Here is a 26586-nt window from a genome sequence, read left to right as displayed (position 1 = left end):
GGAGGCCACAGGAATGCACTGGAAGGTTCTATCCAGTGGAGTCAGAGCCGCAGAGTCTACTAACCACAGAACTGGTTAGTAGAAGGTGAGCAGAGAGCAGTGACTCTCTGGAAAGACAGGGAGACAAGCAGCAGCAGAGAAGGAAACCACGTGGTCCATGACACACAGAAGCACCTCGGCACCTTGACCCTGGCTCCAGCCCTGACTCCACCTTCCTCCCTTTCCCCTGAGGGATGGGAGTGGCTCTCTGTTCCTGGAAACCACAGCATCTCATAGAACAGGAGGCGACCTCCCGGCAGGATGGTGGGGGGATTCTGGGCTAAAGGAGACCCGATCTTCAGTCCTCCTTGGCTTTGCAGGTTATAACAAAGATATTGAAGAACGGTGTGAGCAAGGTGGAGAGTCCAGGCATGATGATCAGCTGCCTCCCAACCCCACAGAAGAATTTGACTTTGAAGGCCTTCGCACACCTACATCATGCCTCAGGAAGGAAGGCAGTGCTGTGGAGTGGCTATTTAACCTTGCTTTGTTGCTAAACACCTCGAATCCCAGCTTCTCTAACCATGGGACCTGGGTGCAGATGCACTCTTCTAAGTCTCAGTTTCCACATCTCTAAAATGGGGACAGAAGAGAGCCCCCTCCCTCAGGTTGTTGGGGTGTTGCCGGGGAATGTCTTGCCTTGGGTAAGCCTTCCTTCAGCTGCTGTGTATGCTGTATAATTGCCTTCATGAAGGGCAAGAGGTGGAATTAGAGGTTGAGGAATCTCCCTGTAGAATTTTCTACCTGCAATGACCAGCGTGGGGCTGTCCACTGACAGGTGCACACCCCTTCTCTCTGTCACTCTCTGGGATTCTGTAAGGGAAAGAGGCTTTCAGGGTCACCCTGGCTGCAGACAGGCCTGACTTAACCAGGCTTATTAATAGGAGCATGTCCATTTCTGTCTTAAAATAGCCATACAAAGTTATTTAAAATGAGCTTCCAGGTGGGTGGTCAGATAGCTTCTTTTTTCCCTTTTTATTGTCTTCCTTTTAGATGAGTTCAAGAACTCGCATATTTTTCTATTTCATTTACAGCAAAACAGTCATAACAGGAAGATCCATTGCTCTGCGTAACTTCCTGAGTTGAGGTTGGTCAGGCTGTTTGAGGGGGCCCCACAGTCAACTGCCACTCCCACCCACACCCACCCCTCAAGTCCCTGGCTCCAAAAGGCCTGGCCTCACAGGAGGAGGAGGGGCCTCACAGGGGGAGGGGCCTCAGCAGGGGAGCGTCACTGCCCTTGGAGGGGCAAGGACCTAACACAGGCTTTTGCTCTATTCTAATCCTTTAAGCCATGGAGGGTCCCTGCCTGGAAGAAAAAGTCCCTTTCCTAACTTCAAACCCACAGGCCCCCTGCCACCACCATTTCTTTCCCCCTACATGTTTCTTACTCTGCTCCCAAACCCTATTCAGCCATTGCACCCTCCTGAACCCTCCATCCATTCTGAAGGCTCACATCACTTTTGTCTTAACAGAAGACATCACTTCCTCTGCGGCTTTTCAGGGGAAAGTGGCTCACCTCTCACACCCATTCCCCTGTTCAGTAGAAACAGTCGCTGGGCGGTCCTGGCTCTTTGTCGTCACTCTGCACCGGCGCTTGTCCACACTCCATCTTTCTTTAAGCCTCATGCCATCTGACCGCTCTCCTTCTAAGCACTGAGAACTGTCCAAAGCTCACTCCCTGAATGCTTCATGGCCTGGCTCTCAGTCTTCCTCTCTAGCCCCGGTTGGGTATCACCCTAGAAGAGTTCAATGCCCAGGCAGACTACACTGCTTCTACTTGGGTCTTCTTAATTCCAAGGGACCTCACCTTCTCTGGACTTCAGCCACCACTCCCAGACCCAACCCCGGATCTTGTTATGGTTCCATTCGCCCATCCTTTTAAGTATCTCATGACCTCATACCCATGACACCAGCACTCTGATTTCCAAGAGACCCCAGCTCTTCAGTCCTTCTATTTCCTTCAGTCTGTCAGTCCTCCTGGTGGGAGTCCAGACCCTGTAGGTGATCCTGAACTGCATTCACACCAGTACCATCATTTCCCTTGTGTGGCTATCCTGCTATAGGATCCTCCCCCCTTCCTCCCCCCAACCAATTCCAGTTATTTTCTTCCAGTCTCAGTGGAGACCATTCAAGTCCAGCTCTTCAACCTGGGTCCTGCCCCTCCCCTGCTGACTCCTCTCTTCTCTGCTTCAACTCCCCCACTCCTCTCATATTTTCCTCTTGTTCTATAAACTTGTCTACATTACTCCCTCCGACAAAAGCCCTCCTAAGACCCTTTCTATCACTCTCCAATTTGACTGCCCCCCACTATAGTCTACTCATGTGTGACCCCCTTCCTTACCTCCTACACATTCCTCAACCTAATGCACTCCAGTGTTGTCCCGACAACTCCATGGAAACTGCTTTCCCTAAAGTCATTATTCTAGGTGCTATTACTGTGTAATAAATTACAAATTACCCCAAACTTAATGGCATAAAACAACCATTTTACTATGCTCATTTATTCTGAGAGTAAGTCAGACTGGTCATATAATATAGCTTTTCTCTGCACCATGGCGTCTTCTGACCAGAGACTTAAACATGGCTTATCTGTGTGGTCTGGCTTCCTTGAAGCATGCCAGCCTAAAGGTAGTCTGGTTTCTTACATGAGATGCTCTTTGGCTTCTCTCCCAGGGTTTCAGTTACCACCTATGTGCCATCAGCTCCCACATATGTCCCATCACAATCCTCTTTCTATCACCAGACTGGTGGATGTGTCCAAAGATATATCAATTTCAGCATCAACTAAGTTGAACTCATGATCTTCCATTCTAAACAAGCTCCTCTCCTGGTATTTTTTCTCTCTCTTAGGGATAACTAGTTGTCCAAACTTTAACTCTTCCTTTTTCCTCACTCCTTACATCTGATTATTTACCAAGTCATGTTCATTCTGTCTCTGAAATGTTTCTACAAATTTGATCACTTTAAAAATGAAAAGATTAAAAATCAGAGAGGTTGTTACTTCCCAAGATTAAACAGCCATCAGGTATTTATTCTTTCACCTGTCAATCAGACACGTACTGAGTACAAATGAGTTCTAGGAACTGGGATGAAAAAGCTTGTAAAACATGGTTCCTGGTGCCTTGTATGGCAGAGATAGGCAAGTAAGCAGTAGACTACTATAAAGTATGATAAATGCTGTGATTGTGGGAAGCACTGGATACAACAGGGGCAGTGAGTACGTCCTGCGGTGGGAGGGGTGAAGGTGGGGGCTTTATTAGTTAGCTATTGCTGTGTAACAAATACTCTAAACTTTGGCTAATTAAATCAACAAATTTTGATAGTTTCTGTGGGTCAGAAATCTAGGTCGAGTTTAGTTGGTTCCTCTGGCTCCAGGCCTCACATGGCTACAGTCAAACTATGTGGGACAGCAGTCATCTCAATATTTGACTTGAGGAGAAGGGTTTCACCCTGAAGCACACTCACTTGGCTGTTGGCAGGCCTCACATTCTCACCGGATGTTGGCCAGACACATGAGTTTCTTGCCCCTCCAATGGGCTACACAGGACAAAGTACCTGACTTCTTTCAGACCAAGGGTTCTGAGAGAAAGAGAGTGAGAATAGGGGAAGAAGAGAGGGAGCCCAAGATACAAGCCAGTCTTTTTGCAACCTAATCTTGTAAGTGATAGCCTATCACTTTTGCCATATTCTATTTGTTAGAAGTGAATCACCAGGTCCAGCCTATACTCAAGGGGACGGGGTTGCACAGGACATGAATAAAAGGAGGAGGGGATCTCTGGGGGCCATCTCAGAGACACTCTGTCTCAGTGGTCAGGGGATATCTGAACTAGATTCAGAAAGATTTAGCTAGGCTATGACAGCTATGTAAGACTGTCCTAGGCAGAGAATGCTATATGTGAAACAACCCAGAAGTGAGAGAGAGAGACCTGAGGTTGGAAGAACTGCATGCTCGGGAGGGTTAGAGTGTAGGCTGCCATCCACATGGAGATTGGAACGCAAGTGGATGTTGTTGAGATCTGTTTGATAACTAATTCTGTCATCCAATGGATTGCCTGTTCCTCTTGACTTAATATAAAACTTCTTGCTTAATATGATATTGTCTACACTGTGATTTAACCAAGTTTTAAATAGTTAATCAACATTGACTATTTCACGTACACAACAAAGCTTCATTATATAAAAAGATAAAGAAATTGAACTTACAGTCTCTTTCCTTTTTACAAAACCTCAAAAATGCTCAGAATGCTTTTCCAGGAGAGCACATTTATAAATCATTACCAATGTGAAAGGCACGGCTAGTATTTCCAGTTATCAGTGGGTGGAGGTGATCTGACACTTCGGAATGTATTTATTTAATTTTTAAATAAAATTTTACATTGAACTATAACACAGAAAAGCACCCGAATAAAGCACAATGCAATGGATTTTCAGAAAGTAAGATAGTTTCATAAATATTACCCAGATTCAAAAAATACAACATTGTCAACATTGTCACCTTCCAAATCTCCCTTGTGCCATCTCCAAAGATATGCACAATCCTGATTTCTATCATTATGATGTAGTTCTTCCTGTGTTTAAACTTTATCAAATGGAGTCTTACAGTCTATACTTTTTGTACTTGGTACTCATTATTCATTTTTGTGAAATTCTTCCAATTGTTTTTTTTTTTTTTTTACAATTTTTTAAAAAGCAGTCTCCATGCTCAACATGGGGCTCAAACGCACAACCCTGAGATCAAGAGTTGCATGCTCTACCGACTGAGCCAGCCAGACACCCTTTCCATATTGTTTTAAGTAGCAGTAGTTCCATTTTCACTGCTGTAGTCGTATTCCATTGAAGGACTTAACCATTGTTTATCCATTCTACACTGGACATAAACCTAAGCAGTTTCCAGCTTAGGGAAATTATGAATAGTACTGCTATTAATATTCATGATTATGCTTTATGATCTACATATGCATACATCTTTATTGGGTCTATGTCTAAGAGCAGAATTGCTGACTCACGAGTGCACATATATTCAGCTTTAGTAGCTACTGACAGTTTTCCAAGGTGGCTGTACCAATTTACACTCCAGGAACAATGTTTATGAATTCCACTTGCTCTACATCTTTGCCAACACTTTGTATTTTAACATTTTTACTAGAAGCAATTCTAAAGAATGTGCAGTGATACCTTAATTGAGGTTTAATCTGCATTTCTCTAATAACTAATGATGTTGAGCACTTTTTCATATCATTGCCTTTAAAATACCTTCTTTTGTGAAGTGTTTGTTTAAACGTTTGCTCATTTCCCTATTGAATTGTTTTTTTCTTATTCCTCTGCAGACATTCTTTATATATTGTATTAGTTTCCTAGGAAAGCCATAACAAAATACCACAAACTGGGTGTCTTTGACAACAGAAATGTATTTTCTCACAGATCAAGGTGTTGGTAGAGTTGGTTCCCTCTGAGGGCTATGGGAAAATCTGTTCCGTACTTCTCTCCTAGCTTCTGGGTGGTTTGCTGGCAATCCTTGGTGTTCCTTGGCTTGTAGATCTCCGCCTTCATCTTCACATGGTGTTCTCCCTGTGTATGTGTCTCTGTATCCTCATCTCCCCTTTTATAAGGATACCAGTCACACTGGATCATAGGTCCATCCTACTCCAGTATGACTTCATGGCAACCAATTATATCTGTGACGACTCCATTTCCAAATAAGGTCACATTCTAAGATACTAGGGGTTAGGACTTCGATATCAATTTTGAGGAGGGACACAATTCAACACATAATATATATGTTTTGAAAGCATCTCTCCCAGTCTCTGGTTTGCTGTTACACTCTCTTAATTATGCTGTGGTAGATTAAGGTGACCATAAATTCTTTCTCACTCTCTCCATTGAGAGTTGATGTTTATTACTCTTGCCTTCTGAATCTAGGCTTGCCCTGGGACTGCTTAACCAATAAAACATGTTGAAAGTGATGCCATGCCAGTTCTGGGCCTAGCCTTTGAGACACTGGGCAGCTTCTACTTCTTCTCTCTTGGAAGACTTGCTTTTGAGACACCAGTCTGTGAGAAACCTGAGCCAAATGGAGAGGTCACGTGTAGGTACTCCTGAGTTAGCAGCCCTGGCTGAACTCCCAATCAACAACCAGCATTAACTAGCCAGCCACTGGAAAGAGACATCTTGGACGTTCCAGGCCAAATGACTCAACCCCAACCAGCATAACATGGAGCAGTGGATCTGCCCAACTCAGCCCAGTCAACCCACAGAATCAGAAGAGGGAATAAAATGGTTGCTGTTTATGTCAGTAAGTTTTTTCCATTTGTTTTTAATGTCAATTAGTTTTAATGAACAGAATAAAATACTAATTTAATGTATCGTGTGTGTGTAGGGTTAGTGCTTCTGGTGTCTTGTTTAAGAAATATTTGCTTCCTCTAGGACATGAGTATTTACCTATGTGATATTCTAGAAGCTTATTTTCTTTCACATTTTAATTTGTATTACCTAAATGATTTTTATGTATGATATAACATAGTGGGGGGCACATTCCTCCTGAATTTAGTAATAATGATAGCTCTTTTGAATTTAGAATTAAGTATGCAGTATAAAACACCAACAGAGTAGTAATTTTACATCATGAGTAAGTAAACCTCCATAATTATTTTACCTATTTTACCTATCTGCACTCCTATCACTCCCCAATAGGTCTCAAGACAGTGAAGATCTAGTTATTTGTTCACTCATAAAACATTTATTGAGAGCCAGGATTTACATTTATCTGTACTAGATTCTGAACTAGGTGCTGAAAATCATCCAATGAGATACAGGCCTCTCTTCATGTAATTACATCTTGTGGGGAAAATGGGCAATAACACATAATTTAAACTGTGCTGAATGTATGAAAGAAAAGCAGAGATGCTATAGGAGTGGAGCCCAGGAACTCCTAAGTTATTCCTGGGGTTGGAGGTGCATCAGAGAGATACCTTGCAGAAGTGATATTTAAGCTGAGATTCACAGGATGAATATTAATTATCTAAAGGAAGAATTGGAGGGACAGAAATTCTAGGCAGAAGAAAACACAGCATGTACAGAGAAGTCTAGGCAGGAAAGAGCCCAGTGTGTTACAGGAATTAAGACTAGTCTCATGGCTAGAGGAGAGAAGATAAGGGAGACAACAAGTTGTGACTGAAGGGGTAGAAAGGGGCTAGACCTATACACCTTCTTAAAGGAATCCAGACTTTATCCCAAGAGCACTGGATGCCTTTGAGGGGTTGTAAGCCAGGAGGGGCATGGCCAGATGTGTGTTTTTGACAATCACTAAGGCTGCCTTATAATACCAGGTAGAACATGAGCAATGTCTGGCATAGACTTCAAAATGCCAGGGTGGTTCCAAGCATGGAGAAATCCCAAAGTCTGAGTTATCAGGAAGGCCTTCATGGAGGAAGTACCATGTCACAGCAGAATCATTCAGACGTGGGAAGACAGGGTGTGTGTGTGTGTGTGTGTGTGTGTGTGTGTGTGAGAAGGCAGAGAAGGAAGTATCTAGGTGTAGGGAGTAGCATGCACTCAGCCACAAAGCTAGATATATATGGGACATGTTTGGGGAATGGTGAACTGTCCAGTCTGGCTGGAGGATAATGGGAAATGAAACTGGAAGTTTAGGTTGTGGACATGAAGGGCCCAGAAGGTATACATGAATACATGTACATACAGCCCATTCTTATCAGGTGCTGATCTGTGTTGGCAAAGTCACTTACTTGCTAACGTTTACTGCTAACCCCAACATCAATTCCTGTGGCACTTTTGTAATCTTTTGTGGACGTGTGCAGAGTGGTGAAAATCTGGAGTCGCCTGGTGTGTGTGTTCACAGCTGATGTTGAGCAAGGTCACCCTCTGCCTTCTTGTTTCGGCTCTCATGCTCTAAACAAGTGTCCTTTTTGTGGTCTATTTAGCAGTGCTTTTTTACATTTTTGTGTCTTTTGTAGGTGATTTCACTGTTTAAAATAGCCCCGAAGAATAGTGTTGAAGTGCTATCTACCTAGTATTCTAAGCACAAGGAAGCTGTGATGTGCCTAATGGAGAAAATACATGTGTTAAACAACCCTCGTTCAGGTGTGAATTATAGTGCTGTTGGCCACTAGTTCATTGTTCATGAATCAACAATGTACATGGTGGGGATTAAGGAGTGCACTTGCTGTGATGAGCCCCGGTGATGGATCACTATATTGTACACTTGAAACTAATATTACACTCCATGTTAACTAACTGGAATTTAAGTAAAAACTTTAAAAATAAATAGATAAAATAAAAATATAATGTATATATAGTTTTTAACCAAAAACACAAAACAAAGTTATATATTGATCAGTTGATGAAAATGTGCCCAGAGGCTTGTAGGAACCTAACCCTGTATTTTCCCCTGGGGACAATGTTGAGTCTTAGCAATTTCAGTGTTTGTGGTCACTTTATGGGACTACTGGGAATAATGAGAACTGACTATATCTACGCACCTATCTCTCCCCCAACAGCTGGTTATTAAACATTATCAATACACCTGCAGGCCGACCTGAGGCCGACCCTGGAGGAGATGGAGTGGCGGTGTTAGTGAACCATACTCTCAAGGCTCTCACGGCTGGGCAGTGTTTTCTTGAAGCAGGATCTGAATGACACATCTCCTCATTAGCAGCAATTTCTAAACTCTCAGTTAGAGGAGATTCAGTCTTTGGAGTCACTAAGACCCAAGTTTGAATCCCACCTCCCCAATTAACTAGTTGCGCTCCCCAGGGAAGTAACACTGTTATCCTTGATGGGAGAATAATGGCCATTCGACAGTTTTATTGTGAGACCTGATGAGACCATGTATGTAAAGTGCTTGACTCAGGGCCTGGCACATGCATAGGTGGCGAATACTTGTTAATCCAGCAATTGGGGGGAGCAAGGAGGCTTTCCTTTCTCTGCCTGCTACTCAGTCCTTTGATTAGAGAGTTTCAGGATCCAGCAGTGTTGTGCCCAGTCATTCTAAATCAGCTTTTCAGACTCTCTCTGCCTGAAAGGCCCAGGCTGGGTCTTGCACTGGAGATGCCCAAACCAGAGATTCTAGAACACCTGCTGCCCACAAGGGGTCCTTTCTTTCCAGGACCACACAAAAGGTCTGCTTTCCAGTCTAACTCTTGTTGCTCCCCTGTTATGGAAAAACAGAAAGTTTCCTAGCCAGTATCTGTCTGTGGCTCCTGGGGTTTCTTTTTTGGGGGGGGGGCGCTAAGGGGTGCATCTATTTGCTTAGCCCACTTTTCATCCTGTTTCTCGATACCCTAATCTGGGATTCAGAAGCCCTGGCTGCCCTGGTTCAGACCTTGCTTCCTCTGACTCAGCTTTACCCTCAAGATACAGCTTCATTTCTGAGTCATCAGGCTGAGCTTTCGAGGACAACAGTCTGGCACTCCCGCTCCATCTTCCCAGGAAAGGTGCTATGTCTCCACACCCCAGTGCCAGTCCTAAGCCTAACTTGGCTCACAATGCCCAGAAACCAAAAAACAGATTTTTAGTGAGTTTGGAGGATGCAGAGGAAAAAGGGTCCAGGACCAGGAGTCAGAATGCCAGGTTCAGTTACAGCTCTACCAATTAGCTTGTGCAACTTTGAGCCAGTCATGGAAGCCTCCTGAACTGGGGTTTCCTCTTCCATAAAACATAAGTAGTATCCATGCTGGGTGCATCCCACAGGGACATCAGGAGGTCTAAATGAAATAGAGTGAAGTGCCCCCAAACTCGAAGGCATATAGCCCTGTTCCATGGGCTAGATCAGGTTGATAAAGTCATTTCATTTGACTTGAACAACACCAACCCAGGCTTCAAATGTTTAGCATTTTTAAAATTAGTTATCACCAAATTGGGAGACTTCACTTATATATCTGATGTATAGCTTCTCTTTAAAAATGAGAATGATCTGGCCATATTAACTCCTTGCCCTTGTGAAAATTAATAAAAAGAAACCTTACTAAAGTGGATTCAGGATGCCAGAAGGAGAGGCTGCTAGGGGGAGCCCTATCACTCCATGTCAATTATGTCAATTATAGGACAAATCTCTAACAGAAGAATCTCAACAGGAAAAAAGGCATCAGTTACAGGCCCCAATAGGGAAAGATGTACTTTGCATCTCCTACAAGAGATAGACTGCCCCTGCAACTCAGCCAATGAAAACCCATTATTACCCTGAACTCTTCCTTCTCTCTACTGCACTTTTGCTCAAAACAACCCATCCCAACTTCCTCCTTCTTCTCCGTAAAATAATGTTCCTCTCTTTTGTTTGTTGGACTTGCCCATGGTTTTGCTCTGGCTTGCTTGCACTGGACTGAAATTCTCTGCTACTCCCAAATAAACCCATTTTTGCTCTTATAGTGACCGGCAGTTTTATTTTTAAGGTTAATACTCTGACGGGCAACAACCCACTAGAGCTGAGTAGCAGCAGCCCCTTCACTTGGGCAGGAGGCTGGAGCTGCCTTCAAGCTCACCAAGTCCCCATTACTCCCTGTTACCTCTCAGTACTGAGGCCAAGCCTCTGTGGCCATTTCTTGTTGTTCTAGGGCTCTTAATTTGCTTCTAGTGGACCCCTAGTAGAAGCAAATCATTTTAATAACCATGTATCTATCAAAATGGGAAAACAAAAGTCCCAGAACTGTCCCTTGCCCTAAATTACCTCCCCCTTAGGGGTCTCCATGTCAAAAAACTCAAGCCATTTGGTTAAGTTTTCCCCTGTGTCAGCTGGCCCTTTGAAAGGTGTGTAAGGTGAGTGAGGGCTGAGATCTGGAGTCCCACAGGCTCTGCATCCAACCCGCCCATGCCTGTTTGTCCTCATCTGTAAAATGGAGTAGGATCAGCTCTTTTCCCCTAGGCTGACTGTGTACAACGTTCGGCATTTCGTGCGCTGGTCATTCAAGGTTGGTGACTGAAATGTAAATGGTTTGAACTGATAAAAAGCATTGTGGGTGGTGGGAGTGTGAAGTGAAAGACCCTTTCCTGAGTGAGGCTAAAGCAATGGGTGGGGAGGAAAAAAAGGAAAGGGAAAAAGTCATGACAGGGGAGATAGGAGTTCCGCCACATCCATCCCCACCCTCACTCTCCCACCTCCGCAATGAGAAAATCCGGCCGGGGATGTACAAGACCTCACTGTACCCAGGATTCTGTTACCGAGACTGTGGTGGCTTGGGCAACCATTACCTTGAGCGACATTGTCTCCCCATCTACAAGATGAGGCTAGAAATGGCCCCCAGTTAGTTACTGTGGTCGTGAAGATGCACTGAGAAATGTACGAGAAAGCACTTCGGAAATCCGCAAAGCGCTATATACAGTTAGGAGTTTCCCAGTCTCCTTACAGAAAGTTTTTCTTCCAAACTCTGTCCAAGGGCTTTTGAGCTTATCAAGGCTAAGACCCTCCCCTCGGTTTCGCAATGCTGCCCCTTCCTACACACCAAAGCCCGCGGCGCGTCTGGAGTCTTTTTTTTTTTTTCCCCTAGCGAAGGCGGGGACTCGGGTGGTGCTGGCAGCCGGCGACACCGGCCGCGCCTGGCCAGTCCCGCATCGGCCGCGGTGGGTGTGCTCCACAGGGTGTGCGCTCCGCGCCCAGACCCAGCCCGCCGGCGAGAGGGCGCCCGAGGGTGTGCGCGCCCCGGGCGACCGGAGTGCGCCAGCCCGGGGGTGCGCGCCCCGGACGGGGACCGTGCACCCGGAGGCTGCTTGCGCCCCAAAGCCGGGGTGTGCGCCGGCCCCAGGCACAGCCGGTCGCCTCGCTCCCGACTTCTGCGGCGCGCCAAGGTAAGGCGCTGTGCGACCCCAGCCCGCGCGGCGCGTTGAGTGGGGCGTGCCAGCACCCTGCCCCGCGCGACCCGGGTCTTGGCCCCGGCGTTCGGCCACTCTTCTCCGCCTCCGTCGCCCGCCTCGCCCCCTCCCCGCTCCGCGTCCCCGGCTCCCCCTAAGACAGAGGCTGCGGCAGCCTGGGCCGACCCGGAGCCCCTGCCTGGGGTAGGCGACAGCGTGGGGAGGGGGCTGCCGGGGCTGCGCGGGCTACCCGGGGGCCGGCGCCGCTCCCCTTCCGCCCCGACCCGCTCCCGAAGCCCGGGTGCTGTGGAAGGAGGAGACCAGTGGGGAGGGGGAGGCCGCGTTGTCCTTGCGGCTCCGGTGGTGCAGCCCCCGCCCAGCGCTTCTCAGCCGGGCGCTGCGGTCCGGGATGCAGATTGCGGGACTGGGCGCCCTGCGCTGGCTCCCAGGACGACCTGGAATCGAGCTCTTAAGCCTCCTGTCTTTCGCAAAAGCCGGCCCCCAGCGTCTACCCTGGTATCCCTCGGTTCATGGCTGAACTTTCCAGAGCTCGCGTTGGGCCACGACCTTGGGTGGAGGCAGCGGGGCCACCCTGGGGAGCCGCGTGCGCTGGCATCCTAGAGCACTTTTCGTTGAACCTGCGTGCCACTTGGTGAGATTCCCTCCTTCTCATCTCTCCCTTAAGGTCAAACCTTTGACCCCAAGTACTTTGTCCCTGCAGAGTGGCCAGTTACTTAGCCTGGGAGTTGGAAAGTGGAGTCTCATGGCCCCTACACCAGGTCTAAATAAGCACTTGCCCTGAGTCTCACTGCAAGAAGCAGCGATTTCGGTTCTCAGGAGACCGAGGGTGCAGGCCTGGAGGGCCAGGAAGAGGCATTTTCCAGGAGAAGGAGGAGGAGATTCCCGCCTTCCTGAGGCTGACCCCTGAAGCCTGGGCAAAGTCCTATTAAACAAGTAGCATCAGGGGAGGGTCAGATGCAGCCAGTGACCAGGTTGAGGCCTGGGGAGAAAGCATCTTGAATTAAACACAAAACCTGCCTGGGTAAAACCAAACGTGGGTTCTTTAGAGCCTTTCCAGACATGACACAGAAGACCACAGAGCTCCCCTTGGAATAGCAGCAGAGTCCACTCTGATATGCCTTTTCAAGTCCAGGCCTCCTGCCCATGTCTGAAACTCCACCTCGCTGGACCATAATGTGAGTTCTGGGGAATGTGAAAGGACAGAGAATGAGGGATGGCTCAGGGTGCGTTTGGTCAACAAATACCTGCTGTCTGCAGGCACTAGGCAAGGTAGCCGGATAGAGAAATGAAGAAAACATGCACTGCCTGGCCCCATGGAGTGGGCAGTCCAGTGGCCAAGACCGACAAGGATCAAATCACTCAAACAGAGAATTACAAGCAGTGCTGACTTCTTTCGAAAGTAAGGGATAAGGTACTATGAAGTTCTGTGATAGGCACGGTAGTCACTCTGTTGGAAGGCTGGTAGGAGTTAACAGGTTGAGAATGAGCCTTCCCGTCAGAAGGAACAGCACGGGAGAGGACTCTGAGGCGAGCAGCAGAGACCATTAGAGGGACTGAAAGACAGTTTATCAAGTGATGACCAGGGGCCCAAACGGCATCCTATTGCCTGGGCCAGTCAGTAGTTTCCCTTCTCAGCCATGATAATGGGCAGTTGGAGGTCCCCTCCCTGTCCAGAGGTGGAGGGAGAGACTGTCCGGCAGGTGCCGGGCTCACCCTCATGCACGCACTTACTACCAGCACCTTGGGCAGACGGCCCATACCCACTCGAGGTGCCAAGGGGAAGCAGATCTTCCCTCCCGTTGTTCGCTGTTGCCCACTGTGCTCATAACTAACCAAGGCCTCTGCCCAACAGTTAGGAAGATTCATGTTGGGGGGGAAGGGGGGGCTCATCTTAAGACTTTTAAAGCTGGAACAAACTCATTGCCTATAATGTAAAATTCTTTGGGATGGCTTACATGGCATTAGCTAATCTGAGCCCCACTGCCTTTCCAGCCCCGTTTCTGGTTCTCCCACTCCCCCATCTCCCTGCCACCGCAACCCCCCCTCCATAAGCACCTTCTATGTTTTACTCATGGCTACACTTCAGGCAGTTCCTGGAACACACGTTGTCTTTGCACATGCTATCCTCTGTCTAAAATACTCTTCCTACTTGTGCATCCAGTGAATGCACAGCCAGCTTTCAATATCAACATGACACTTAAGGTTTCTACCACCACCACCACCACCAGTAGCATTCTGGAAGGCCTTTCCTGACCAGAGTCCAATGCTGCCTTTTCTGTTTCCAAAGCTCCCTGGACGTGTTTCTGTCCAGGGAACATCAACTGCACTGAGCATCACGAAAACATATTTCTTGTTCCTCCTGTCTTATTTGTGTCTCAAGTACCTAGCACAGAGAAGGAGACATTGAAGGTGCTCAATAAATGCTTATTGGATGAAAATGGTCTAGGCTGGTATTTCTTAACTTTTTTTTTAGGGAGGGGAGGGAGTGTTACATCTATCTTGGAGATTCTGATGAAAATTGTGGATACCATACTTTCCTCCAAGTGCATATAACCTAAAATATCTTGTATGTAATATCACACGATTCACAGCCCTCCCATTACCCACTGACCCATTTCCAGAACTTTGGACTTTAAGTGTACAGGAAGCAGAGTCCCAGTGAGATGCAGTAACTGTCTAAGTACCTTTAGCTGGTTAACAGCATGCCAACTCCCCCACCAACACCCCCGCCCTCACTGCCTCCCAACCCCCAGCTCCTGACTCTGGGGCTCCTTCTAGCTCTGTCTGCTTCTCCAAGCCAAGTAGCCTCCTTTCATCCCTGGCACCTTGTGAAGGCCACTGCTCATGGCTGGAAGATGGATATTTTGGTTTTGCTTCAGTTCAGTAGCAGCCTAAGGTGTGACAGGGAGAAAAATCTTACTATGGGCAGAGTTGACAATTAGGAAGATAGATGGGCCATCTCCCTGGCCTGTTTGCTGCCCCTCGCTGGCACTGTTATTACATCTGTTTTAGCTGAAGGAGGGTCACGTGTGCTTCACAGTTATCTTCTGGGTCCTGGATTGAGTCGTGTGGGCCAGGTCTGGCATCACTCTGGAGGGGATCGTTGAGATCCGGGGCCCAGCTCTTGGTCTTGTCAAAGGCTTCCTTCCTATAGAGCAGGCTCTGGGAACGGATGAAGAGAATGGGGTTCTTGCTTCCTGCCCTTGGAACTCTGGCCTGCCTCACTCCTGCTTTCTGCCACAAAAGCCCTGCTTCAGGTTGTTGGGCCAACCAGCAGGTTCTTGTCTGTGGATCAGGATCTTCATTCATTCAGTAATTCACTCACTCATCAATGCTGCACAAGTCTCTGCTTTGTACCAGGCACTGTGTGGATTCCAGTTTATAAGGAAGGATCACAGAGTGTGACTCTGCTGTGCAGCAGGCAAGGAAGACGTAACTCATCCTAATTCAACCCAAACCAACCTTGGGAGTGTGGTAGGGAGGACAGTTAGGACTGTTTCATGCTGAGAATGTGCTCACTTTTAAAACTCAGATCTTATCAAGTTATGTCATCTCTGAGGAGGAATGAATTTTCTTAACTGTAAAATGGGTTTGATAGCCATCGTGTCCTGCCTATCTCTGGGCAGCTGTGCAGATAAAATGACTGCATCTCAGATGGCAGATCTGCTCACTTCTGCGTGGGAAACTGGACAAGTACACTACAATAATAGCGTGCCTGGCTGTCAAGCCCTGGCCTATGTAATCCTCTCAGTAATCCTCAAGATAGTGACAGTCATAACCCCATATGTACACTGGAGGAAAATGGGGCTCAGAGAAGTTAAGTGACTTGCCCAGGGCCTGGAACTAATCAATGAGAAAACTGAGATCGACAGAACTGTCTCAGGATGTCAGACTGTCAACCACTTTTGTGCTACTCTGTAGTAGTTTGTGGGACAAAGCGTGGGCTTGGAGGCTAGGGCATAGAGGGATTGGAGCCTAGATCTGTTGCCCACCAGCTGTGTGATTTACAGCTAGACCCCTAACCTCTCTGTGCCTCAGCATGCTAATCTCCCAGACCCAGAGTTTAGACTAAGACAGACCTTCTGTCCAGTCTACATGGATAATGTTTCAAAGTAGGATTAAAGGAAAGACCAGGGGTCCTCCTGCTAACAATAGGCCTGTCGCAGTTTCCAGCATAAAATAAATGCTGCCCCAGGATTTCAAGGAGATGGTTAATGTGATATGCAGGCAGTTATAGATTGGTGTCTGAGAACTGGCTGATGTTCCTTCTCCAAGGGAAAGAAGCGTATTTTCAAAAGGAATGTCTCACTGTCTCGTCTGGGCCCTGGGCCCTGGGCCCTGCCCTTCACGCAGCTTTCTGGGGACACAGGCATTGTGGAAGAACACATGAATTCCCTTCTCCCCCTGCCCCACCCATTATTTTTCCCCCAAAGTAAGTAAAACTTATTGGCTGGATTTATTTATATTTTTAATGTGGCTGTGGCTTTCTCCCCTTTGTGTGGAAACATCCTTTGTTGTCTCCTTTGGTATGTATTAATAGTTTGTTGCTCTGACGTCAAGTGACAAGGGGGCACACGAATATGGCGCTGGGGAGAACTGGCTCCACGCAAAGATAAAGAGCAGCCTTTGGTGCCGATTCCCTTCCACAGCCCGGTTTTTGCCCAGAAGCCAGAGCCGCTGGTTCTCAGTGAAATCGGTTTTGATTTTCCTAGCGGGGGTACCAGGCGGCACAGGGCTGAGTGTTTCTAGGTGCTGCGCTCCTCGCCATTCCTCACCATCCCACTCCCTTCTGCCTAGCCTGGCGCAGCCCTCCTACTCCTGGGGAAGGGCTTAAAAGACAAGGAATGTCAACTTGGGTCGTGGCTAAATACAGCCTAGTGTGGTCAGGGCCCACACTTATTAGGCACGATACTGAGTGTGTGGGGAGGAGGGACACTTCATCAGGAATATCTGAGTTTTTTAAGAGTTTGTTTTCGTGTATCATTTGTATGATTTTAAATAAATAAATAATAAAGGCCATCTCTGCTGTGCTCCTCCAAAAAGAAAAGGGGGGAGGAAGGAAAGGGAGGGGGCAATGGCTCCACCATGTGCATCTGAACTTCATTCAGCTTTCTCATCTGTAAAATGCTACCGTTAGTGCTGACTTAAGGCTCTTCTGACACAGAAAACAGAGACTCCCTAAAGCTGATTCTGATGAGGGGGAGGAGGGATAAAATGCAGCAGTGATATTTACCAACAGGCTCGAAAGGGTGGAGGCAGGCCTCGAGGCAGGGTGGAGAAGGTTCTGAGTTTGAGGCTATCCAACGACTGCCATGCGCTCAACTTCGCACCTGACTGCCCCACCGCTCAGCCTACTATCACAGGAACCTCTCCTTTGTCACTCAGTACAAGTGCCAGGGCGGATCTTGTTGTCTGAGCTCAGTTCTCTGGACGCTGAGGCTCGCTCTCCAGGCCATGTCTTGGCTGGTCTCTGGCCAGCCTGGGCATGGGCTGATGCTGGGGCAAGCCTCCTCCCTGGGCCAATCAGATGGGAGAGGAGGGCAGAGGAGGGTCATGTGTACAGAACGAGACCTTTTGTGGCAGGAAGGGCTGTGGGTCGAGATTCCTCAAGAAGGACAGGAGCTGGAACTCCGGGATACGCCCGGTATAAATACTGACTGAATTGTAAGAACCTAACAGAGCTTCTTCACTTGGGGTTAACAGCCCCAAAGAGCTCACATGTAGAATTCAGTTTGTGAACGTGGTTGGGAGAATAAAATAACATCTTTATTTAGCATTTTCTTTGAGTGTGAATGCAGGCAACAAACCATAGTGTATTTGCAGTATCTGGGAGGTTGTCACCAGTAGAAATCACAAATCTTTTCATATCACATTTTAGCTGCTGCAGATAACTTGAACTATGATTGATGCCCATTGCAGCTTTGAAATTACAGCCGTTATTACACCAGTGCTAAAGCTGGTTATTTAATGCATTAATAAAAAATGTATATTACTATATTACACATTAATTTTTTAAAATTTTTTAATAATTATATTTCAGTGTAATTGGCTTTCTTTGTAGTCAAGCTATGCATTTTATTTTATGTATCTGAAAATGTTCCAAGAAAGGGTCCACTGGCTTCATCAGTCTACTAAAGGGGTCCATGGCACAAAAAGGGTTAAGACCCTCTGACAGGAAGTCAGTAAGCTATAGTTCCCACTTTCCCACCCTCCCTCACCCTACTCTTTCATATACTCATCTATCTCTGTCTAATTAGTGCAAGACATTCTTGAGCAGTAGTAAATTTCATTTAATAGTTTGGCAAATTTGCAAGAGCACGTAATTTATAGTTTGGGTAGAAGGTTTTGATGTATATCCAGAGGTTAATTTACAAATTGCAGGCACACATGGGCAACTGGTTAGGTGATTCCTATCAGCCCACAAACCCACCAGCCCATAATTGCTTGCTTGGTTCATCCCATGCAAACCAGTCCAGTGAAACAACCACAGAATGGACAATTGTGTTCTTGAGGGGTTAGGGAGCTTGTGTAGCTAAGACTAATTGATGAATCACTTGATCAAATGCAAGCTGGAATCCTAGGAAGGAGGAGGAGCACTGGGAGAAGAGGCTTTGAAGAGGGCTCTGAAATGAAGGGAATGCAAAGGAAGCAGACAGGAGGAAGGAGGGAGTCAGCGAGGATGTGGGGGGACTGGCCAGATGTCGACATTGAGGAGGAAGACTGGAGAGAGGAGAGCCCGCTGGAGCACGTTAGAATAGTGGTTGGTGTTTTGCTACCGTGGTTGGTGTTTTGCTACCGTTCATTGAATGCTTAATAGGTGCCAGACCCGTGCCAAGCCCTTTCAATATAGCAGTTTTTCAGTCTTTACCAATGGCCCAATAAGGTGTGACTATTATTATTCCCATTGTATTGGGTGAGTAAAATGAGGCTCTAAGAGGTTAAATACTTGCTGTAGGTCACAAAGAGATTAAGTGGTGGAGCCAGGAGCTCAGCCCAGATTTGGCTAATTCCAGAACCCAGTGCTCTTAAAAATCACTATACACAACCACAGAAGAGTCTATTTGGGAAAAACTCTGGCTGCCATCTTGTTTCAGTAAGGACGTGCATGATATCCATCCCTGTCTTCCCCATCCTTCTTTCCAGCCTTTTGCCTGTTCTCATACCTCCTCCCTTGCCCCTCTCTACCCTTACTCCTCTCACAGGCACACATGCTACATTAGTGAGGGGGGATAAAAATAGAGAGTGAAAGCTGTAAGGCCAAGCAGAACCGGGTTCTCACTCCAGCTCTGCCGCCTGGCTAAGACCATGCCGAGCCTCAGTTTGTATCTGTGAAATGGAGGTAATGATGCCTCCTTCTTAAATTTGATTGCATTCTCTCTAGTACTTTAGTGCCATTTTGGATAGTTCTTTCCAGTTGGGTATCTCCAACCTCTGTTTACACCAGGTGATGGTCTCTATCTCCTAGGCTTCTCTGGGAGGGCTTCCCTGAACCCCTCAAACCCGGCCTGTGGGCAGCAAACATCACTCCTTGTAGCGGTCAGCTCTGGCCTCCAGGGAGAATTCATGAGCGTTACTTGTGAGGCTGTCCCCTCTGGCTCTAAGCTCCCTCTCCCCATTCCAGGGCTCAATGCAGCATCTGGCCTGGAGTCCTGTTCAGGAGAACCTTGATCAAAACAATTGAATGGTGTCCTTCGATTCCCTTTGCAGGACCATTCTTGGCACCTGTTCTAGGTCCCATCACCTAGAGCTTGTCTCTGTGAAACCTCTAGGGTTACCTAGACCACCCCCTCGTCTTACAGACGCATACCAGCAAGGGTAAGTGTTGAGCTCTGGTGGCGCAGGGAGTGAGCTGGGGTGAGAACCTAGGCCTCTTGCACTCGCTCTCCTCCTGGCCCTGACACTAACACTGAACGTGTTTCGCTTCTACGCGGCTAAGCAGGCGGATATTTTGGGGGTGAGGGGACGTGCGTGGAGCACCTGAAATTACATTCTTGTGCAGTTGCTTACTCGCCCCACTCTTATGCCTGCCTCAGGGCTGGCCTTCTCTGACCTGGTCTTCTCTCTTATTCTCCCCCCAAGTCCTCAGCTTTGCCAGGGGCTGAATGGAGCCCTGTGTCAGCCAGGCCTGTGGGTGGCCGCCTTCGGGTGATGCCTGGCGGTGCCAAAAGACTCCTGCCCTGAGCATTCTGCCCACTGGAAGGACTGAGGCCCGAAATTCCTGGCATTAGAGTCATTCCTTTGGATGACTGTCTTCTCTAGAGCGCTATTGTTAAAATACTAACATGTTACCCTGAAGGGGAGCCTGTTAACTCACCATCATGGCCCAGTGTGGAAGCGTGCAATGCCCTGGGCTTTGGTGAAGTCACACCACCTCCCTGACCCTCTGTTTCTTATCTGTGAAATGGGGATAATGAGAGATTGCATTACAGGGTTACTGCACGGATGAAAGGAGATGGTAACATACGGTGCTGGGCGTATAATATTCAATAGAATTAGCCTTTTCTTTTTCTTTCTTTTTTTCTAAGGCAGTAGATTATTTGGTCAGTTCTCTCGCTGCAGTCCTGGTTCTTATTAGTTTTGTGTGTGTGTGTGTGTGTGTGTTTTAAAGTATTTTGTTTATTAAAGTAATGTGGTCTCCTTTTAAGATTTTTTTTCTCCTTTCTAATTATAAAATGATTTTGAACTTTATTTTCTTATCTTTAAACTATGGTAAAAGATCCTGTCTTATTGGTTCATTGAGAATTTACTGAGCTAAAGTACCTGTGGATGGCAGGCTCTCAGTGAGAGCCTGGTATTCTGAGTTATCCTGGAGGAGGGGACTGAAAGCACCTGGGGGGTGGGGGGAGGTTCTGGGTGGGTTCCTGGGGAAGAGAGAGAAGACACAGAGGGAGGAGGGGCGATACAGGAGGGACCCTGCTCCTCCATCCCGGCTGTTTGAACCTGGGAATAATGTCCTGGCTCTGGAGGAGGTGCATCTTGCAATCTTTCCCCAGATCTCTGGCCTTGTAGGCCTGTTCTCGGAGGTTCTGAATTCCCTGGAGGAATGACATCCTTGGCCTCCCACCCTGGCTTGACTTTGGTGGAGTGGTGGTGAGGAGACCAGTTTTCCTTACCCCACTGATCTCCCAGTGGGTGTCACTGCGTACTGTAAATTGCCCCTTTGAGAAGGCAGTTAGGCTTCTGAGAATGTCAGCCCAGGCTAGATTCTCTGCAGTTTCTCCTGAGGCAAAGATGGTTCTCTTCAGCCTGGGTATGGGAGAGGGTCTAGGAGCAAGAGCATCCTGGCCTGGACTCCTGGCCTGTGAATGAGGAGGGGCCAGGTTGAGGGGCAGTGTCAGGAGTTTTCTAGCAATCCCCAGAGCAGACAGCCTCACTTCCAGGGTTCTCTGCAAGAGGATCCCCCCGTCTTCCTTGTCTGCCCTGGGCGGTGAGAACTGAGGTCAGCCCTTCTCCTTGCACTGGCCTGCTATAAGCTTCTCCAGTGTGCTTTCCTGCCATCCTCCAGGGAAGGCTCATCCCCAGAGTCATCTATCATAACTGAGTTATCCTTCCAAAGCAGAACCTAACTGATGCAGAAAATCACTTTCCCTAGGGCTGGAGACCAGGAGCAAAGAGCAGAGGTGAATACTAGTTCCAAGGGACCTTGAAACCAAGCAGCAACCTGCCACTCTGGTGTGGAGGGAGGGTGAAGGGGATACAACTGGAACCTTCCCATGTATCTGCTCTTGGGCTACAAAGGAGCCCGCATCAGTTTCAGCCCAGAAGTGGGGCTTGGAACCGTGTAGTTCATTATACCTCACATTTGTTGATTGCCTGTGGGCTGTTGCTATCCCTTCTTTCCTCCTTCCCTCTCTCCTCCCTCCCTCGCTCTCTCCTTCCCTCATTCCTTCCTGCCATCCAGTGACTACTGACTGATCACTTACCCTGGGCCAGGGACTGTCCTAGGCAGGGAGCTTACAGCAGGACAGTGGAAACAAAGAATCAGGAGCTCACCACAAACAGTTTGACGAGGGCATCTGGCAGATGTTCTTACAGGGAGCTCTGGGAGCGCAGAAGTGTGGGGAGGGGGACCAATCCTGACTGGTGTGTGAAGACGAGAGGATGCTGGTAGGCAAAACTGTCTTGCGGGTTGAGTAGGAGTTACCAGATGGAGACGGAAGGAGGAGGATGCTGGATAGCAGGAGCAGACGGAGGTGTAGAAGATGGTGTAGGAGATGGGCAGAGCGACAGTATATACGGAAAGCTCAGGGTGATCACTTATTCACTGGGTTTTGGTTTTCCCTCCTGTAAAATGAGGATAATAGTACCAAAGTCACAGCTGGCACACACACAAAAACATCCTTCCTTTTTACCAATTTACGACCTACCAGCCAGACTTAAGCAAGAGGAATAATGGCAATGAGAGGCCGAATATGAGGAACACCACAATCGGTGGAAATGCAACGGAGGGGAAGTAGTGTTTGGAAGAAAGCCTTGGAGAATGGGCAATATTAACGGAGAGTAATATTTACCATTGGGTACAATTTAAGCAGATCCTTGAAGGATGGACAGACTCTGGTAGAGAAGACAGAAGAGGGCATCTAAAAGGTTGGTACAGTGTGAGCACGGGCGCAGAGGTGCTCAGGCACAAGGTGCGGTTGGGAGGGGCAGGGGAGCTGGGGACGAGCCTGCAACGGTGGGCTGAGATCACGTCAGTGCCTAACTCGTGGGCTGGTGGGCAGCACTGGGTTTACATGTGGGTTTTATTTATCCACAGTATTTTAAAAAAGAAAGATTTAAGTCAACATTGAAAAATCAGATTTTACATAAATCCACATTCTTGCTTCTTTTGGAAAAAGTCAGGTCTGGCAACACCAGCCCTGAATTAACTGAGTGGTGACATTCAGGTGATCGCGGCTGTCTAGAGTTGCAGGCTGATATCCCACTGACCAACTAGCTTGCCTGGTCTCTTCACCATTCAACTCACTCTCAAGTTCATACAGTGTGTTCAGAAAGCTCCTGCTGAAGCACTAATTAATTACAAGGGAAGAGAAAGAAAATTCTAAACCATTAACTTTGTAATTCCTTCATCAGATGAGGGGATGAATTCTACCACCTGGGAAAATTTTAATTATGGAGTAGCGGTCAGGTGGGGGCAACGGGAAGCTTGATGCATGATGGCTTGGGAGGGAAACTCTCAGAAGTGAAGGATGGAGCAGACACCTGAAAAGAGAGAGATGTTGGGGCCCTGCAGAGAGTCATCGCGACCACTTCACTCAGCCATGGCATCTGCTATCTTTGCTGGAAGGACCAAAACACCTAATCCTTCGCAGATATTTGTTGCATTGTAGATGCTACTACCTTATTTATTAACTTTCTAAGCTTAAAAAAATTGGACTCTTGAAGGACAAGGTGAAATTTGTGTGTGTGCTTTTTTAATTGATAAACTAAGGGAAAAGAGAACTTTTTTCCATTTTTAAAATTTTACTGTGTGTGTGTGTGTGTGTGGTCTTTGGAATTTGAAAGGTTCAATAAACCCTATTGGAAAATTTTTTATTAAAAATTTTTTTAAAAAGCATGCCAATGAGTGGCAGACATTTCCAATAATATAGAATCATATGAAGGAGAAAACTCTGAACTGTTAAGATTTGGTGATTAAGGGGGTGCCTGGCTGGGTCAGTCAGTACAGCATCCAACTCGATCTCAGGGTTGTGAGTTCAAGCCCCGTGTTGGGCGTGGAGCCTACTTAAAAAAAAAAAAAAGATGGGGCACCTGGGTGGCTCCATTGGTTAAGTGGTTAAGCATCTGCCTTTGGCTCAGGTTGTGACCCCAGGGTCCTGGGATCAAGCCCCACATCAGGCTCCCTGATCCATGTGGAGTCTGCTTGTCCCTTTCCATCTGCCCCTCCCTTCTGCTTGTGCTCCCTCTCTCTCTCAAATAAATAAAATCTTTTTTAAAAGAAGAATTGGTGGTTAGGGTATATGGGATAGTTTAGAGTGTATTGTTCTAGACCTGGCCCTATACATATATGAGATGTAACTACATCCTTATATAGATCTAGGTATGTATCCATATATACATATATATCTGGATAGAAAATTTTTTTAGTAAAAATGAGGTTTTACATACTATTCTGCTGTTTTTCTCCTAATGCTCTGTCTTGAATATTGAAGGTCATTACATCACTTCTATGCCTATGTAAAGAGTCTGAGATGGAAAACACTGCCAGATAGAAAGAGCTTGTTTTGAATCTCCACTGTGCCCCTCTCAGCCTCGGTTTACTCCTCTATAAAACGGGGACAACGATTCCTTCCTTCAAAGGTGAAGATGAAGGTTAAACACAATGCAAATTGTGCTTGGCACAGTTTCTTAGATACTGGGTGACAGAGCCCTGCTGCACCACTGAGAAAAAGCAAACCGTGCTTCCATCTTTCAAGCTTACGCTGGAATTGGGGAAGGGGGGGCATCAATTACAATTTTTCACAGTGGAATTTAAAATTCTTTTTTTAGTGCTGAATAACATTAAAATCTCAAGCAGTCCGTTAACAGATGCATTCAGGTTTTGTGTAAGGCATTTTCTCTGGACTCACTTTTATTTATTCAGCTGCAGGAAAATTCCTGAAGCCAGGTATGTGGACTGGAAGGTATGTCTGATAGGGAAGCTGTGACCTGTGCCTGCCCTTTGTGGGGGCGCCCTTTTGCCAGGGGGGAAAGTCAGCCCTTCTCAGTACAAGGGCGGGGGATTCAGACCTTGTCCGTGGAGGTATCTCCTTCCTGCTACCTACTTTTCCTTTTTCACTTCCCTCCTTCCCCTTTTGGCTCTGAACTACACCCACTCTATGTCCCCCCTTCCTCCCTATAGTCTCCCCTAACACCTTTTACTGATGTAAACCCCAACCCTAGATTAAATTTTCTGTCCCATTCCTCTGATGCTGCCTTGGGACTGGGGATTCATTTTGAAATCCATGCCCTTTGACCTTGGCTGCTGCTTGGCCTCCCTCATGTTTATCTGTGTTGTCTCTTCCTCCAGTCCTCAGTGACTGTTCTAACTTGCTCCGTCTGCTGTCCTCTGGCTCCAAATCCATTTGTAGGTCCTCCCTCTTAGTATGGGGTCTGTTTCTTGCCTTACTGGGAAGGTGGAGGTCATGTGGCTTGAACTGTCACCCCCACCTCACCATTTCTCCCCATCTTTGCTCTCCTCTCCCTTGCCAGAGCCCAGCCTGAAAAACCTTTTCCCTCACACTCTCCCGGCTGTGGACTCTGGAGTCAGAGTTTCTGGCTTCTCTCAGCTCCGCCCACCACGAACTTGGGTGAGTTACTTTGCCTCTCTGGGCCTCCTTTCTTCATTGCACAATATGACTAATAAAATCGCCTAGCTGCTCTTGTTGTGGGGCAGATGGAATCTGCTGCCCGTGTTAGCAGCGCCTGGAGTACGTGCCGGCGCTTATGCACCTTCTTTTTCTTGCATCTCAGTCCATTCCTCCTCCTGGCTTCTCCCCCTTGGCCTGCAGACATGCTCACCTTCCTCGGAGCTCACTTTACCCCACCCCCTGCCCACTTTGAGCCGCTGTCCATATCTCTCCTCAATTCCACCTAAGCAGCGAAGAGTAGCCCCAAGTGCTGCTTCTACCATCTTGTCAACCCCTGGCATCTTCCCTTGTCCTCTGAAACCGAGCCCAGGCTCCCTGGTTTCCTCAAGATGTACCCATTTTGGATTTCTGGGCCGCAAGCCATCCTGGTTTTTCTTCCCCATCGGCTCCCTACATGTGACTTACTTCAGGAGTTTTCCTTACACTCCTCTTCTGCACGCTCTTGCTCCCTGCCCCCAGTACCCACATGAACCTGCACCTCTAATCTTCGGGTCTTTCCCCCGTCTTGGGCCCACTTTTTCCACTATCTGCTGGGCCACGCTCTCCAGGTGAACCCCTCTCTGTGGGTGAACCCCTAGTCAGGCACTCCGCATGCCCAAGGATGAACACCCAACCCTCTACTCCCAAATCTCCTTTCCCTCCTGTTCTTCCTAACTCACTGGTTGTCCCCAGAGCTCTAGTTACCCAGGCTTGAAACGCCCAGGCTGCCAACACCTCTCCTCCCTGATCCTGTGCCTGAACAGAGTGAGTGTTCAGCAAACAAAGGGTGGAAACCAATGAATCCCCCAGGTCGCCACGTCCTGGCATTTTCTTTCTTTCTTTCTTGCTCATCCCCTTTCAATGCCTACTGCAGCCACTGTGACAGACATTTCATATACTTCATCCTATGAATCTATACAACCCGGTATGGACAAAATTGTGTTTTTCCCATTTTACACATGTGTGGACACCATGGTTGGGGGGCGGTTTAGGGAACTTGCTAAACACACAACTGGTAAGTGACAGAGCTGGGATTCGAACTTGCACCCACCTTCCTCCAAATCCATATTCTTCTTCTTCTTTTTTTTTTTAAGATTCATTTATTTATTTGAGAGGTAAAGATGTGGTCCATATATACAATGGAATATTACCCAGCCATCAGAAACATTTGCATCGATATGGATGGAACTGGAGGGGATTATGCTAAGTGAAATAAGTCAAGCAGAGAAAGACAATTATCATAGGGTTTCACTTATATGTAGAACATAAGGAATAGCATGGAGGACATTAGGAGAAGGAAGGGAAAAATGAAGGAGGAGATGAACCATAAGAGACTATGGACTCCAGGAAACAAAGCTAGGGTTTCAGAGGGGAGGGGGGTGGTGGGATGGGTTAGCCTGGT

At 47.3% G+C, this 26586-nt stretch overlaps 1 protein-coding gene across 6 annotated transcripts in view; it reads left to right on the top strand.

Moving 5' to 3' along the window:
- The first annotated feature begins 6195 nt into the window (after positions 1-6195).
- KANK4 (KN motif and ankyrin repeat domains 4) overlaps positions 6196-26586 on the top strand; it is a 72675-nt gene continuing 52284 nt past the window's right edge. For 2 of the 6 annotated variants that reach the window (XM_045802198.2, XM_045802197.2), the window contains exon 1: positions 11553-11832. The gene's annotated coding sequence lies outside the window, so the exon portion shown is untranslated. Of the gene's footprint in view, positions 6332-11550; positions 11833-26586 lie in introns of those variants that run through there. The other 4 variants (XM_087865955.1, XM_045802199.2, XM_045802202.2 and 1 more) reach the window with 4 other exon arrangements.

The sequence above is a fragment of the Ursus americanus genome, chromosome 12 (assembly GCF_024610735.1).
Source record: "Ursus americanus isolate L20-20 chromosome 12, mUrsAme1.1.p, whole genome shotgun sequence".
NCBI classification, from domain to species: Eukaryota; Metazoa; Chordata; class Mammalia; order Carnivora; family Ursidae; genus Ursus; species Ursus americanus.
This window is presented reverse-complemented; position numbering and strand designations above follow the sequence as displayed.